Source organism: Vombatus ursinus, unplaced genomic scaffold (assembly GCF_900497805.2).
Source record: "Vombatus ursinus unplaced genomic scaffold, bare-nosed wombat genome assembly UNPS02014772.1, whole genome shotgun sequence".
Classification (NCBI taxonomy): domain Eukaryota; kingdom Metazoa; phylum Chordata; class Mammalia; order Diprotodontia; family Vombatidae; genus Vombatus; species Vombatus ursinus.
In genome coordinates, this window is record NW_020954550.1 from 10,514,984 (window position 1) to 10,530,086 (window position 15,103).

Consider the following 15,103-nt stretch of genomic DNA (forward strand, 5'->3'; position numbering starts at 1 on the left):
CATGGGAACAGCAGATGGGATGGTGAAAGAAGGCAGGCAGCTGGAGGAAGAGGATGAGGAGGAGGAGGAGATGCAGAGAATATCACTCATGTAACCATGGGATGGAGTTGGGAGCACTTGGCAGCATAGGTCTGATGGAGATGGATGAGTGCTGGGGGCAGGGAGGACAGGAATTTGAGGTCTCATTTTAATAGGGCTTTTTGGAGGAAGGGCCTAACTCTTTTGCGTGCCACCTTGGGGTTAGTTCATTAACATATCCAGATCACTTCGAAGTTGTCATCTCATCTCATAAGACCAAAAAGCCCTGACAGATGGCTTCCCCTAATTCAGTCCATATTACCAGAATGTGACTTTGGGTTAATATAGGATACAACTTATAAATTATGCCCTTTTGCTCTTTGGGATGGTCTGTACATGACTTCCAGGTCTCCCCTGGCAGTCTTACTTCCTGTTATTGACCCTTTATACTGGCTACTTACAAACTTACTTGCTATCCTGACTAGAAGTGGGGTAGTGGTGGGTGAGGTGCCCCAGAACAAGATACAATTTTAATACATGGGGTCAGATTGTGGAGGGCCTCGAATACCCTAGCTAAGGAGTTTAGTCAACAAGAAGTCAACTGAACATTTTTGAACAGGGCGAGAGTGATGTGTTTGTCAAGATCAGAGACATTCTCTCCTATCTCTACAAAGCAAAGGCTGACCCCTGTCCATTCCACAGGTCAGCAACGTCTCCTTGGACTAAATTAGCTGAGACAGGATTGACACCATCTTGTAGGATGTGACCCTACTGTCTGGCAGAGAGTGAAGATTAACTGACACCAAATGTCACCATCTCCTTCATGAGAAGAGATTTTTATATCTACCTGTTATTCATAGGAAATAACACTTCTCCTCTCCCTCACAGGCCTCCCTAGATGCTGAGCAGAGTTTTTACATGAATTATATTGATCCTGGTGCCTGATGTTGTTTAATAATGGCCTACAAAATACAATCTCTATTGTAATTAGAGTAACAGTATTACAGAGTAGGTGTGGATTGAAAAAATAACCTTTCAAGAAACCCCAAGCATACAGCTCATCTTTATGAAAATAGTTTGAAAAAGAAATTTAAGCTGAGCTTCTGTTGGGCTGTGGTGATATGCAAAACTTAGAAATCTTCTTTTCTGTAGTCACCTTGAAGTTACCCATTTTCCCAATATGGAGATTTACTACAATGATACTGGCTGAGGACATAACCCAAGACAAGATGAGAAGGATAGGTTAAAGCTGAAGTTATCTCAGGGGCCATCTAGGCTAATCACTTCATTTTACAGATGAGGAAACGAAGGCCCAGAGGGGTTAAAATGACTCCCCCAAGGTCATACATGCTGCCTCTGCCAGTCCAGATATCACTGGGTGATTTTTTTTTGTTTGTGTGTGACTTTTATTTCTAATAATTTCCGATATTATAAGGAGAAAAACTCTAGAATTTAAATTAAAGGACCTGTTTCACCCGGGGGGTTCTCTCTTTGTGGAAGGTTTATAAAGTGCCCGCAGCAGAAGGTTGTCACCTGCTTTGTAACCTCTCTCTCTTCTCCTCCCTCCCAAATAATGTATCTTCCCAAAGGAGGGTGCTTGCAAAGCAGTAGAGGTGGCCAACCCATCCTCCAACCCAAGAATGACCTGTCCAGAATGAGTCACTGATCCAAGGTAGCCTAGAGCAGGGGTAGGTATGGCCTCTGAAGGTGGCCAAAGGAAGCTTGGGAAAAAAACAAGAGAGACGGCAGTCCACAATCCTAGTCAGCTTTGGCTGTTGAAATCTGCCCAGATTTGCCATTGGTACTTCTGTGGAGGACCCTGGTCTGACCCCCTGAGGGAGCAGAGGGACATCAAATCTCTGATTTTTTCATTCAGAGACTGAACCTGGGACAGGCTGGAAGATGGATAAAGGGCAGTCCTACCCTCAAAAGTTTCTCCCTCTGTTCTGAGGCAGAGGATCTTCTGAGTTCAAATTGGACTCCAGGCACTTCCTGGGTGTGTAACCCTGGGAAAGCCAAAACTCAGTTTCCTCATCTACAAGATGGGAATGATTATAGCACCTACCTCCCAGGGTTGTTGTGGGGATCAAATGAGATAGTATTTGTAAAGCTCTTGGCACATTGGCTGGTCCATACTACTTACTAAATGCTTGGTTTCAGTGACCCCCTACCCCAACTGTTCCGTATATCTACAGATTGCCAAGGAGATAACTATGATAGAATGAAGGGTTTTTCTGAGTTTTTTGCCTTGGGTGTAGATGTATAGAGGACAAAGATGACATCTGGGGAGAAATAAGAATTCAAGACAATGAACTTATAGAAATCTAGCCAGTCACTGTATGTGAGAAAAGTGGAATGTGAGTAGGTGTTCTGGGTCAGGGCCTGACTCAGGCCATTCTGGTACTTGAGATTGGAGTGAAATGAGACACTCGTAGACTATAAAGCATCTAGCAAAAAAGAAGTTTATTTAACAAAAGTATGGAAAAGATTTTAGGCTAGGGTGCTACCGTAATAATAGCTAGCATTTATATGGTAGATGCTATGTGCCAGGGACTATGCTAAGCAATTTTTACAAATATTATCTCATTTGATCTTCACAACAACCCTGTGAGTTATTAAAATCCCCATTTTTCAATTGAGGAAATGGAGGCAAACGGAGGTTAAGTGACTTGCCCAGGGTCACACAACTAGTGTCTAAGGTTAGATTTGAACTTAGGTCTTCCTTTTTGTAGGTCTAGCTTTCTATCCACTGTGCCACCTAGCTGCCCCATTAATTCAGAGCTGAGTACAGCATCTCTCTTTCTGTATGCCTCTGTATGCTTTTTCAGAAACCTATGTCGAGCCTGAGAAGGCTCTGGCTCCTCCTGAGCTCGGTTTTTATATTTTGCATAGCCACCTGCACCACTTAAATGTTGGGGATGGTTCACTGCCTTTTAGAGAAAAACTAGCCCAGTTCTGCCTGGAATAGATGCCCCTACTGAAGAATGGCTCCTAGTATTGAACATTTCTTATGTTCAGGTCATTTGGGTCCAGACCAGAGCATCCCAAGGCAGGTATCCTTGCTTTTCTGTATTGGTTTTGCCTCAGATTCAGTTCTGGTTTCGTAAAGACCTGCAGGGATTGGAATGGAGGAGGGGGTGAGATTTGGGTTTGACAAGACACTGAAACTAAACTCAAGGTCTCTGTGGTGGGGCTCAGGCCTCCTGGCAGGCTGTTCTGTTGCTGTTGGATTTCCTTAATGTCAGATAGCTTACCTTGGGGTGGGACCCCAGGAGATGTGGCAGCCTCTTCTACAAGTCCATCACAGTACAATAAATTACAAAGCCACAGAGAGTACCAGGGCTGCATAAACTGAGTCTTCACATCACTCAACTAGGGCTTAAGAAATGACTCCAATGTTTGATCCAGATTTCTCAGTCCTCAGGGGCTTTGGGCAGAGTGTATTGTTAGTTCCTCTTGCCAAACTGCCTATCTTCATATCTTCAGGGGCCTTAGAGGCAGACGCCTGCGGCAGACTAGAAGAGTCCTGTATTTGGAGTCAGAAGGCCTGGGTTCAGATTCTGGCTCTACCACTTAGCAACTGTGTGACTTTACTGGGTCTGGTTGATAAAATGAGGGGGTCGAATGACTCATAAGGTCCTTGCAATTTCTGGGTCTATGATCCTACCATCCTAAACAGTTGTTTGTCTCTACCATTTGCTGGTACCAGCCACACATTTGTGCAGCTGAAAAGACTGTGGTCAACAGAGAAAGCCATGTTTTGTAGGCTCCTTATTATACTAGAGGGGTGGCTATAAACCAAGTAAGCAATTCCATTCCTGAATGAAGGGCCTAATGGTGACATTTGAGTCTAATACGAATGAATCCCAAAGTGTCCCAGAACCCTTCATCAGAGCTCGTCAGCCTCCAAATGACTTTGGCTGCTATGAGTAAACCTATTCTGTGTTTGGGGTTCCAATCTGATTTACAGAGCATTAAAAAACACACACACACACACACATACACACACATACACATGTGTACATGCACATATATAAAAATATATTAAATATATGTATAAAGCACACACACACATATGAGTATATGTATATATATATATATGTTTCAGGTTTAAATGTATATATGTATATACTTACACCCACATATAGATACATATAAGCATATGTATATAAGTTTATATGAATATGTACATATACTTATATATACCATGTGTATATAGATATTTCAACATAGATGTATATATACATCTTTCTATATATATCAGTATATATATGAGCACATATACTTGTATATACAGTATATATAATTACATAGGTATATACATATATACATATTGCATATGTATATACATATAGATGTTGTTGTTTCATTGTTTCTCTCATGTCCAGCTCTTTGCGACCCCATGTGAGGTTTTCTTGGCACAGATGCTGGAGTGGTTTGCCATTTTCTTCTTCAGATCATTTGACACATGAGAAAACTGAGGCAAACAGGTTTAAGTGACTTGCTCAGGGTCACACACTCATAGAGTAAGTGTCTAAGGCTGGATTTGAACTCAGGAAAAGGAGTCTTCCTGACTCCAGGCCTAGCACTCTATTCACTGTGCCTCCTAGCTGCCCCCATACATAGTGTGTGTGTGTGTGTGTGTGTGTGTGTGTGTGTGTGTGTGCATACACATTTAAAACTAAAACACAGAATAGATTCACTCAAATCAGCCGAAGCCATTTGGAGGCTGAAGGGCGCATGCATGTTCTCTCTCTCTCTCTCTCTGTCACACACACACACACACACACACACATATAGTTTCCATCACGGCCTTAGCCAATAACCTGCTGTGTTTGAAAATGTCTAGGCAGTCATTGCTATTGTTTGCAATCTCTATTTTGGACTGCTGCGAGCAGCGTGGCATTCTGTAGAAGCAAAGAATGCAATTACCAAAGTTGTGTACAGAATCCAAGTGACCTTCTGGCTTCAGAAGCCCAAAGCCCTCGGGAGAGAAAAGGATAACAACAGCAAAACGTTTGTTTAATTTTTCTTCTGTAGTTGGTCAGTGGTAGGTGGATTATATGATGGCCAATTTGGCAAAAATATGATTAGTGTAACAATTCCTTATAAGTACAAAACAATGTCGAATTAAAACCTACAAGGAAGATTAGGACTTGTAGGAAGGGTAGTTCAGACTCACTTTCCTACTTAAAGGTTTCTTGAGCAAATTAGATACTTAAGAGTAGGAACTGGGGTCTTTAATGAATTGTCTATAATGATGAAAGATGTTTTGTTGTTGTTGCTGCTGTATTTTTAAGAAATGAAGAAAAGGACAATTTAAACATTATAATCTGGAGGATATAGTGGTCTGGAGAATTACATAACATAGTTCAATTTTTTTTTTTAAATGATGCCTGTGGATTCAAGTCACTGTGTATATTGCTGGGGCCTTTGGGCATCAGGATTTTCTCAGTTTCTGTCAGGTTTAGAGTGCTCACAAATCCTTTCTTCCTCCTCTTCTTTCTTTTTCAGATGCTCTCAATGGCCTATTAGTGTTATTCTTCTGAGTTCTGGACAAAACTGCCAGCCTTGTTACAGAAATCCATCTGGGAACCCATTGGGATGATGACTCAGGCAAACTCCCAGCTTACTTTGCTGCAAAGCCAAGATGCCCCTAGTTTTGTCAGAAAGCAAGAAGTGCCTTCAGAAGTTCTAGGCTTTTTTTGTTAGTTTTCTTCGGCAAATAGAAATCTTCATGAGCTAATTTGAGGAACGTTAAAAAAACCTCAGTTTGAAAAGGGCTTGGCTAAGAGGAGCATTAGTACCAGCTTTGGACCAGTTGAAGTCAAGGTCACGACTGTTCCACACTCCAGTAGAGAGTGTTGGCAACATAACTCAACAAAACATGTACTGTATTATTAAGCATGTACTGTAGGCAGGGCACTCTGCATGGTGCTGGGAGAGAGAGAGCAGATTTTGATATAAAGCACTCTTCTAGAGCTTATAGTCTAGGACTTGGATATAACATAGATGGATGACTAGAATACAAAATGACATGGAATAAAGGTATGAGAGCTTAACTATACATACATCTACATATATATATATATATGTATATATTTTAACCAGAAAGCATTCCGTTGGTAGAGGGGGAAGTCATTGGAAAGTGACAGCAATATTTAAAAATACCATAAAAACTTTTTTAAAGTTTTTTTTTTTTAACTTAAAGTACACTTGCTGAGCATGCAAAATGATATTTGGGGTCTGAGAGGGAAAAGTTGTTACTGATTGGGAGTATCAGGGAGAACTTCCTGGAGAAGCATTTAAAGATCATAGATTTAGAATTGACTGAGGTTTTGGAGGACATGTAGTCCAATCCCCTTATTTTACAAATGAGGAGCTAAGACTCAGACAGGTTGAGAAACTTATCCAACAGCACACTGGTTCTTAAGAAGTAGGAACTGGATTTTGAATCCAGATCCTTTGTCTACAAATCTGGTATTCTTAGACCAAATTGCTTTTGAAAGTTTGACCATAATTCCCTGGGTCCCACTGCCTGAAGGCCAGGGTTTCACCCCAACTCAAAGGTACCTCAGTACTCTTTAAAGGGTGGAGATGTATAGTTTCTTTGTCATTGGCTTAAGTACCCACTGATCGTATTCCCCCAATTTTAGGGGTTCCTTATACCCCAGTTTTACTTAACCACTTAACAACCAAATTAGCTTTTTCAAAGGCATATTTACTTCAAAGGTATAGCAGGAACAAATTTAAAAACATCTCTCCATCCCCAAGTCTGGGAGTATAATCCCCCTTTATAGCACCTCAGTCTCTGGAAAAAGGGACAATTAGATTCACAGCTTAATTCGGTTCCTATATACATAGTCGCACCAAGTTGCAAGTCCAAAGGCCCCCCTTTTGGCCATTCCTGCCTGCACCTTAGCTTCTCAGAGTTTCCCTGCTGGCTTGGTAATGCCATCTATTCTGGAATACTGCTTCCACTGTCATCAAGGCTTGAGCTCCCAGGTCTGGGACAGCATGGTCTGAAAAGGACAAATGAAATAGACCACAACTCCAAAACCATTTCTCAGGGCCACAGGTCTAAAAAATGTGGGTAGAAAAAGGTGGCTTCCTCTTACTCAACTTAATTCATACTGCTTATGCTTGTGGATAAGACCTTTACTCCTAGACTCTGCCTGAAAAGAGAGAGTAGCTGGGGGCAGAGCCAAGATGGTGGAGTAAAAGCAGTGACTCTCTTGAGATCTCCCTCAAAAGCCTCCAAATACCTGTAAAAAATGGCTCTAAACAAATTCTAAAGCAGCAGAACCCACAAAAAGACAGGGGGAAAAATTTCCAGCCCAAGACAACCTGGAAGGTTGGTTGGAAAGGTCTATTACACTGGGCTGAAAGATGAGTGCAGTTCATTATGTCTGTGCAGGCAAAGACCAGGCCTCAGTGAACCTGGAGTAGGCGTCAGGGGACTGAATCATGGGCAGCTATGGCAGTTTTCAGACTTCTCAACCCACAAATGCCAAAGACAATTTAGAAGGTCAATAGGAAAAGTCTGTGACTGCAGTGAGAGAGAAGCTCAGTCCCAGCCCCAGTCCCTGAGCACGGTCCTGGAGTGGCAGCTGCTTCTGGAGCTTCCAGCCCACAGACTGAGGGGTAATCGAGTGGCTGATCAGAAGGGATTGCAGGGATCTCTTTACTGGTGCTGAGGCAGGATTCTCTTGTTTTGCCAATGCTTGGATCTGGGTCACAGTTCTGGGTGGTGATCTTGGGGTGAGGAGGTGCACTGGCGTGGTGGAGCTTGTAGTGGTGGTAGAGAGGGAATCATCGTCACAGTTCCAAGGTAGAGAAGAGTGCTTGTGGTCACTCACAGACCAGAGCATAGGCCAGGAAAGGAGTAAACACCTCGCCCCTTATCATACCACCTTGGAAGAACTGAAAATTTACAGGTCCCTAGACATATCTCTGAAAATAGCTGCACAAAACTCTTGAAGCTTGGGACAGTACATTCTCCACACTGGAAGCAGACCCCTACCTTAACAAAGAGTTTATAACTCAACTAATTGGCTGAGATCATGAGCAAACCTCGCAAAAAAGTCAGACCATAGAATCTTACTTTGGTGACAAAGAAGATCAAAACATACAAGCAGAAGAAGACAACAAAGTCAAAGCTCCTATATCCAAAGCCTCCAAGAAAAATATGAATTGGTCCCAGGTCATGAAAGAGCTCAAAAAGTGATTGCTAGTGGTTGTCAAGTGTCTGAATCTGGATTTGAACTCAGCTCCTCCTGACTCCAAGGCCAGAGCACTATCCACTGGGCCACCCAGCTGCCCCTATAGTTTTTCACAGCATGACTAGTATGGAAGTGTTTCACATGACTACACATGTATAACTTGTATTGAGTTGCTTGCCTTCTCAATGAGGGTGGGTGGGGAGGGAGGAAGGGAAAAAATTTGGAACACAAAGTTTTAAAAACAAATGTTAAAAAAATTATTTTCCACATGCAACAGGGAAATAAGATATATAGGCAATGGGGTATAGAAATCTATCCTGCCCTATAGGAAAATAGAAAGGGAAGGGGATAAGAGAAGGTGAGGGAAATAGAATAGAGGGCAGGTTAGGGGAAGGGGTATTCAGAATGCATGCCATCTTGGGGTGGGGGTAGGGACCAGATGGGGAGAAAATTTGGAACTCAAAAATCTTGTGGAAGTGAATGTTGAAAACTAAAAATAAATAAATTAATAAAAAATCAATTAAAAAATAAAATAAAATCCTTTTTAAAAAAAAGAAAAAAAAAGAAAAGAGAGAACAGCTGTCTCAGTTTGATAATGTTTAAAGATGCAGCCTGGTCCAGCTATGCAGCCAATTAAAAGAGGTTACTCCCACCCATGTGGCAGAGGAATGAAGAATAACTCACCCAGGAAACAGGTCCCTGCCTTCTCTCACATGAGTGCCTCCATCTTTGGTGATCTGGGAATACACAAAGCCCAATGATAACAAGCTGGGGATTCACCAGGCTGGAGACTCTGGGTTGGGACAGCATTGTAAGAAGCATATATATCTAGACAGAGAGAGCTCCTCCCTTCTATCTTAAAGAAAGCATTAAAAAGAGAGAGAACATCATACACAGTAATAGCCACATTATGTGATGACTGACTTTGATAGACTTAGCTCTTCTCAGCAATGCAAGGAACTAAGACAACTCCAAAGGACTCATGATGGAAAATGCTATCCACATCCAGAGAAAGAACTATGGAGTCTGAATGCAGATCGAAGCATACTATTTGTTCTCTTTTTCTTTTGTTGTTTTGTTTTGTTTCTTCTATTTCGTGGTTCCTCCCATTAGTTCTAACTTTTCTTTACATCATGACTAATGTGAAAATATGCTTAATATGAATGTATAAGTAGAGCTTATATCAGATTGCACATTGTCTTGGGGTGGGGGGAGCTGAGGGAGAGAAAAGTTTAAACTCAAAATCTTATGGAAGTGAATGTTGAAAACTAAAAATAAATAAATAAATAATTTTAAAAAAAAAAAGATACCTTTGCCATTTGAATCCATAGTACAAGGTCTGCCCTTCTCCCTCACCCCCATTAGCTTTGACTTGACCCATACTGGAACTGTTCCAAAGTCTCCTATCCTAATAATCTATGACCCCATTCATTCTTGGCCTTCTGTTTGGTGGGAAAATTCTCAGTTTCTCAAATTTAGGATCATTGAATTTAAAGCTGGGAGGAGGCTAAGATAGCATATGAGCTGACTGCTGCAGGTGACAGTGAGGAAGTAGGCTCAAAGAGAAGGGAAATGGCATGCCAGCCAAAGTCACATATAAGTTGTGAACAGCAGTTCCAGTACTTGGTTTTTAGATCTGGTGTTTTTCTCATTGGTCTCTCACCAGCTTCCTTAACTAAGTTCTCCCTCTGCTATTCTGGACCCAACGCCCTCAAAACCATGCATCTGAAATGCAGTTCCCCAAATACCTCCCTCCTACAATCCCTGCCAGACATCCCAGACATCTGTTGGAACTGCTTATGAAGTAACCCAGGAGAGTATGTGTATATGCTGTCTCCGAAGTAAAGAATCCCCAGCGAGTTATGGTAGGGAAAAGAGCTTTGTCGAGATATGTTCATCGTTCTCAGTCAAACTATGGACAGACTATGTGCTATTGTTCCCATTGTAATAGATGGTATACCCAGACCTGGGCCCAAGGCCTAGGCAACTGGTTGGGGTAATGATGACGTTCATGATGCTTGGAACGATGACATGTAATTTCTTAACACCGATGGTTACCCAGGGAGGCTGGACAGCAAGTTGTCTTCCAGGCAGATTTAGGATTTTTTTTTGTTTCAGGTTATTCATATGCTCATTTTATCTCTGTGACTCCAGTTTATATCTTTTGTATGGCTCAGAATTGCAAGCATTTTATCTCTACATCATTACAGGGCAAGTCTTCTAGTCAATGGGGCTTCTAATCCATGTTTCTAAATGCACCATATACTGACTATTTCCTTCTCTTTCATGTATGTTGTAGATACTTTGTTCTTCTAAAAACAACTGTTGATCAAAGCAAAGGATAAGTCTTCTTTTTCCATACCACCCGAACCCAGCAAAGCAGAGAAAGCATGGCAGGGAATGGTCCCCAGGATATTCACTCATCTCAAATAATAATTTTTAAAAATTCCTAGCTGAATTAAGACCAGATTTTTCTGCCCAAATGTGTTCCCTGGCCTTCAGTGATACAAGACAAGAAGACAGTTTTTTTTTTAATGGCAAGATTTAATTAAGGTCAATTTAACAAGCCTTTGTTTAATGTCTTCTTTGTGTAAGCTGGGGAGGTATATGTTAAAGCATGGTGGGAAAATGGCTGGATATGGATTCAGGAGCATAGCATTCTAGTTCTATCTCTTCCACTTACCAGCTGAATGGCCTTGGGCAAATTATTTCCACTCTATGGGCCTCAGCTTCCTTTTCTGTAAAATGAGACTTGGACTAGATGAACATGAAAATCTATTCCAAATTTAAGCCCTCTTATCCTATGACTAAAGTATACCACCTGCCCTGAAGGAGACTATAATCAAGGAGGGAAATTGGAACATGCACATAGCTACTGATGTCCAGAATAGAATAAGATACATGTGTAGAAGAGACACACTGCTAGTAGTACAAGGACAAATAAAAGGACAGTCTTTGCCCTCAAAGAACTTACATTCTGTGGGGGAAATACACACTCAAAAAATAACAAATATGCATTAAAAAATACACAAAGTAGATAACATATCTAAGTGCTAAATTATATAATATTCAGTATTTGTTGTGGTCAGAGAAGGGTTGTTGAATTAAAGGTTTCTTGGTACCTCCAAGATCCCTGTCATACAAGAAAATATGCAGCTATTCACTGCAGGAAATTTCAGGGGATTTAGGCCCTGTATGACTAACAGATTGAAAATGGAATAGACACAACTTTCTTAGAAAGGAAGAGCCCACAAAGAGAAAAGACATATTCATGCCACAGTGTCATGTATCTTTATTCGCTAGCTTATTCTCAAGAACGGTGATCAAATTTCATTATTTTCCTTAATTCAATGAATATGAACACTTATTTTCAATCGATCAAGTAGCATTTATTAAGTGCCTACACGCATTGTGTCAGGCACTGTGCTATATGATGAGGGTGCAAAGAGAAAAAAAGGAAACAATCCCTTAATTCAAAAAGCTTACCAGTCTTTTCAAGGGAGAGAACATAAATAAATACGTGCAGATTAAATACAAGGCAGTTTGCCAGGTTGAAGGTACTAGCAGCTGGGGTGGAGGGGTGGTCATCAGGAAAGACCTCAAGTAGGTGTAAGAGCTGCCATCTGAGCTGAGCTTTGAAGAAAGCCAGAGATTCTAAGTGGTAGAAGTGAGGAGGGAATGCATTCCATTCATGAGGGTCAGATGGCCTGTATGTATAAAGGCACAAAGGTAGAAGGCAGAATGTCATGTCTGTGGAAGAAAGCTATCTATAAAAAAGCAAGGAAGTCAATCTGACTGGATGGTAGAGAACAGGAAGGAAAGTCATCTATAAAAAGCCTGGGATGGTAGGCAGGAAACAGGTTGTGCAGGCTTTTAAATGCCAAGCCAAGGAATTTGTACTGGAACCTAGGAATAGGGTGCCACTTGTGTTTTTTGAACAAGGGAGTAACAATGATCAGACCCTGTGCTTCAGGAGTATCACTTTGGCAGCTTTGTAGAGTCAGAAAGACTTGAGTTCACATGTGGCCTCAGATGCTTATTAGCTGTGTGATCCTGGGCAGTCACTTAACCCTGTTTGCCTCAGTTTCTTCATCTGTAAAATGACCTGGAGAAAGAAATGGTAAACCACTTTACCAAGAAAATGCCAAATGGGTTCACAAAGAGTTGGACATGACTGAAGAACAACTAAACAACAACAACAATTTTTGTTATGATATGGAGAGGCTCGCTGTTGTTCCTTTTCTGCCCATTTGAGAACCTAAGTTTTGTGCCAAACTCCCACTCCTGTTACTGCCACCTGAGAATTGCTGAGAGCCTCCTTCAGTGTGCTCCTTCTTTCTGTTTTTCCTATTAACCTCCATAGTGTCTGGTTTTACAATTTTGTTTAGGGATTTTTTTTTTTTTTTGCCCTTTAGTTCAGTGATTTAATATGGTACCGTGCAAGGGACTATGCTAGATACCAGGGAAATAGGAAAGATGGAACACAGGCCCTACTCTCAAAGATTCTAGTGAGAGGAAAGGTAAAGATACAAATTATTGTTATAAAAGGGAAAGTGAAATTAGTGCAAAGAATTCCAAGCAGGATGAACATCTTGAGGAAGGAGAAATCTCTTTCATTTGGGGGTGGAAAGTGGATCATGGGACACTCTGAGCTGGACCTTGAAGAGACTTCAACTGAAATGAAGGAAAAGTCTATTCTAAACCTAGGGAGTGGAGGGAAGCCTAAACAAAGGGATGATGGTGGGAAGTGCTTCAAATTCCTATGTTTACCCCTAAAACAAAGAGCTAAGCTCTTCTGTGAGTGTATCTTCCAAGAATTACCCAAAGACTACACTCATTTAACTATAGAACACTCTTTGCAGAACTAAAGACAGATCTAAATAATTAGAGAAATGTTAATTGCTTATGGGTAGGTTGAGCTAACATACCATAAATCAGAGCTTCTTAAACTGTGGGTTGCGACTCCATATGGGGTTAAAATTTGGCAACAGTAAAAGGTTCCTGAACATATAATGACTAAAAATTAATTAAAAATCAAACCCATAACGAATCTGAAGTGTTTCTGGCAGCACTTGCCCATGATGCATCAGGCAACTTCTTTGCAGCCATGGTTCTGAACACAAAGCATGAGCACTTTGCACTGTGCATGCCCTCAGATCATGAAACACCAACTAATGTGGCCAAAACACAAAAAGGGATGGTAAGTGGAAAAAGTTTAAGAAGCCCTTCCATAAATGACAAAAACTGCCTAAATTAATTTATTTAGTGATGAAACAAACTCCCTGAAGAATATTTTATACAGGTAGAAATAATAACAAAATTAATATAGAGGAACAGAAGATCAATAATCTTAAGGGTAATTAATGAAAATAAATAGGAAGAGAGTCTTATCAATATCATATCACACACTGTACTACAAAATAATGATCATTAAAATGATTGGTACTGGTTAAAAAAGATTAGATACACAATTAGGTAAACAAGCATAATATCATAGTGTAGAATAAACCCAAAGATCCTGGGTAAACCACTCCAATATCTTTGCTAAGAAAATTCCAAATGGGGTCACAAAGAGGCTGAAACAACTAAACAAAAATATTTATTACCCATACAAATCATGATTTGACAAAGGCTAGTGGGAAAACTGGATAGCAATAGATCAGAAATTAGGTTTAGGTCAACATCTCATACTACATACGGAGATAAACTCCAAATGGATACACGACAGATATAAAAAGTCATATGATGAATCAGAGCAGCAAGGAAGAATTACCCTTCAGATCAATAGATATGGGAGGAGTTTATGATTAAACAAACAATTGAGAGGATCAAACAAGAGAAAGTGGACAATTTTGACTACATAAAATTTAAAAGGTTTTGCACAAACAAATCTAGTATAATAAAAATTAGAAAAGAAATAGGTAACTGGGAAAATTATTTTGTAAGAAGCTTCTCTGATAAAGATCTTGTTTCCAAGATATGTAAAGAACTGATTGAAAAATTTTAAGATTTCAGAGCCATTCTCCAATAGATACATAGTCAAAGGATATAAATGGGCAATTTTCAAAGGAAGAAATCAACTATCAATAAACATGAAAAAAGTGCTCTAAATCACTAATAACTGTAGAAATACAAATTAAAACAACTTTTAAGGTTTAACTCACACCTATCATACTGTAGAGATGAGAGAAGAGGAATATTACAAATGTTGGAGGATCTATGGGAAAACAGGCACACTATTTCCCTGTTGGTAGAGCTGTGAATTGTTTGAGCTTTTTTGGAAAACCATTTTTTGAAAATGTCACAATTTTTTGAAAAACAGTTTCTATCCTAGAAAGTTACTGAACTATGCATATACCCTTTGACTTAGCTATACTAGTTTGAGGCTTTTGCCTTAAAGAAATCAAAGAAGGAGAAAAAAGTTCCATATGTATAAAAATATTTATAGCAGCTCTTTTTGTGATAGTCAGTTTGGAAACTAAGAGGTGTCCTACTGGGGTGTGACTAAACTAATTATGGTATATGAATGTGATAGAATATTATTGTGCCATAAGGAATGATTAATTGCAAAATTAAAAAAAAAACCTGGGAGGATCTTTATGAATTGATTAAAATCGAAGTGAGTAGAACTAGGGGAATGACTCAAACAATGAAAACAACATTAAAAGGAAAAACAACTTTGAAAAACTTTAGAACTCCAATCAATGCAATGATAAACCATGAGTCCAAAAGAATGTAGACAATCATGATACTCACCTTCCTGATACTGAGGTTATGAACTGAAAATCCATAAAAAACATACATTTCATATATTCATTTTTGTATGTGGCTAATGAAATAATATTTTTCTGGACTATGTAGAT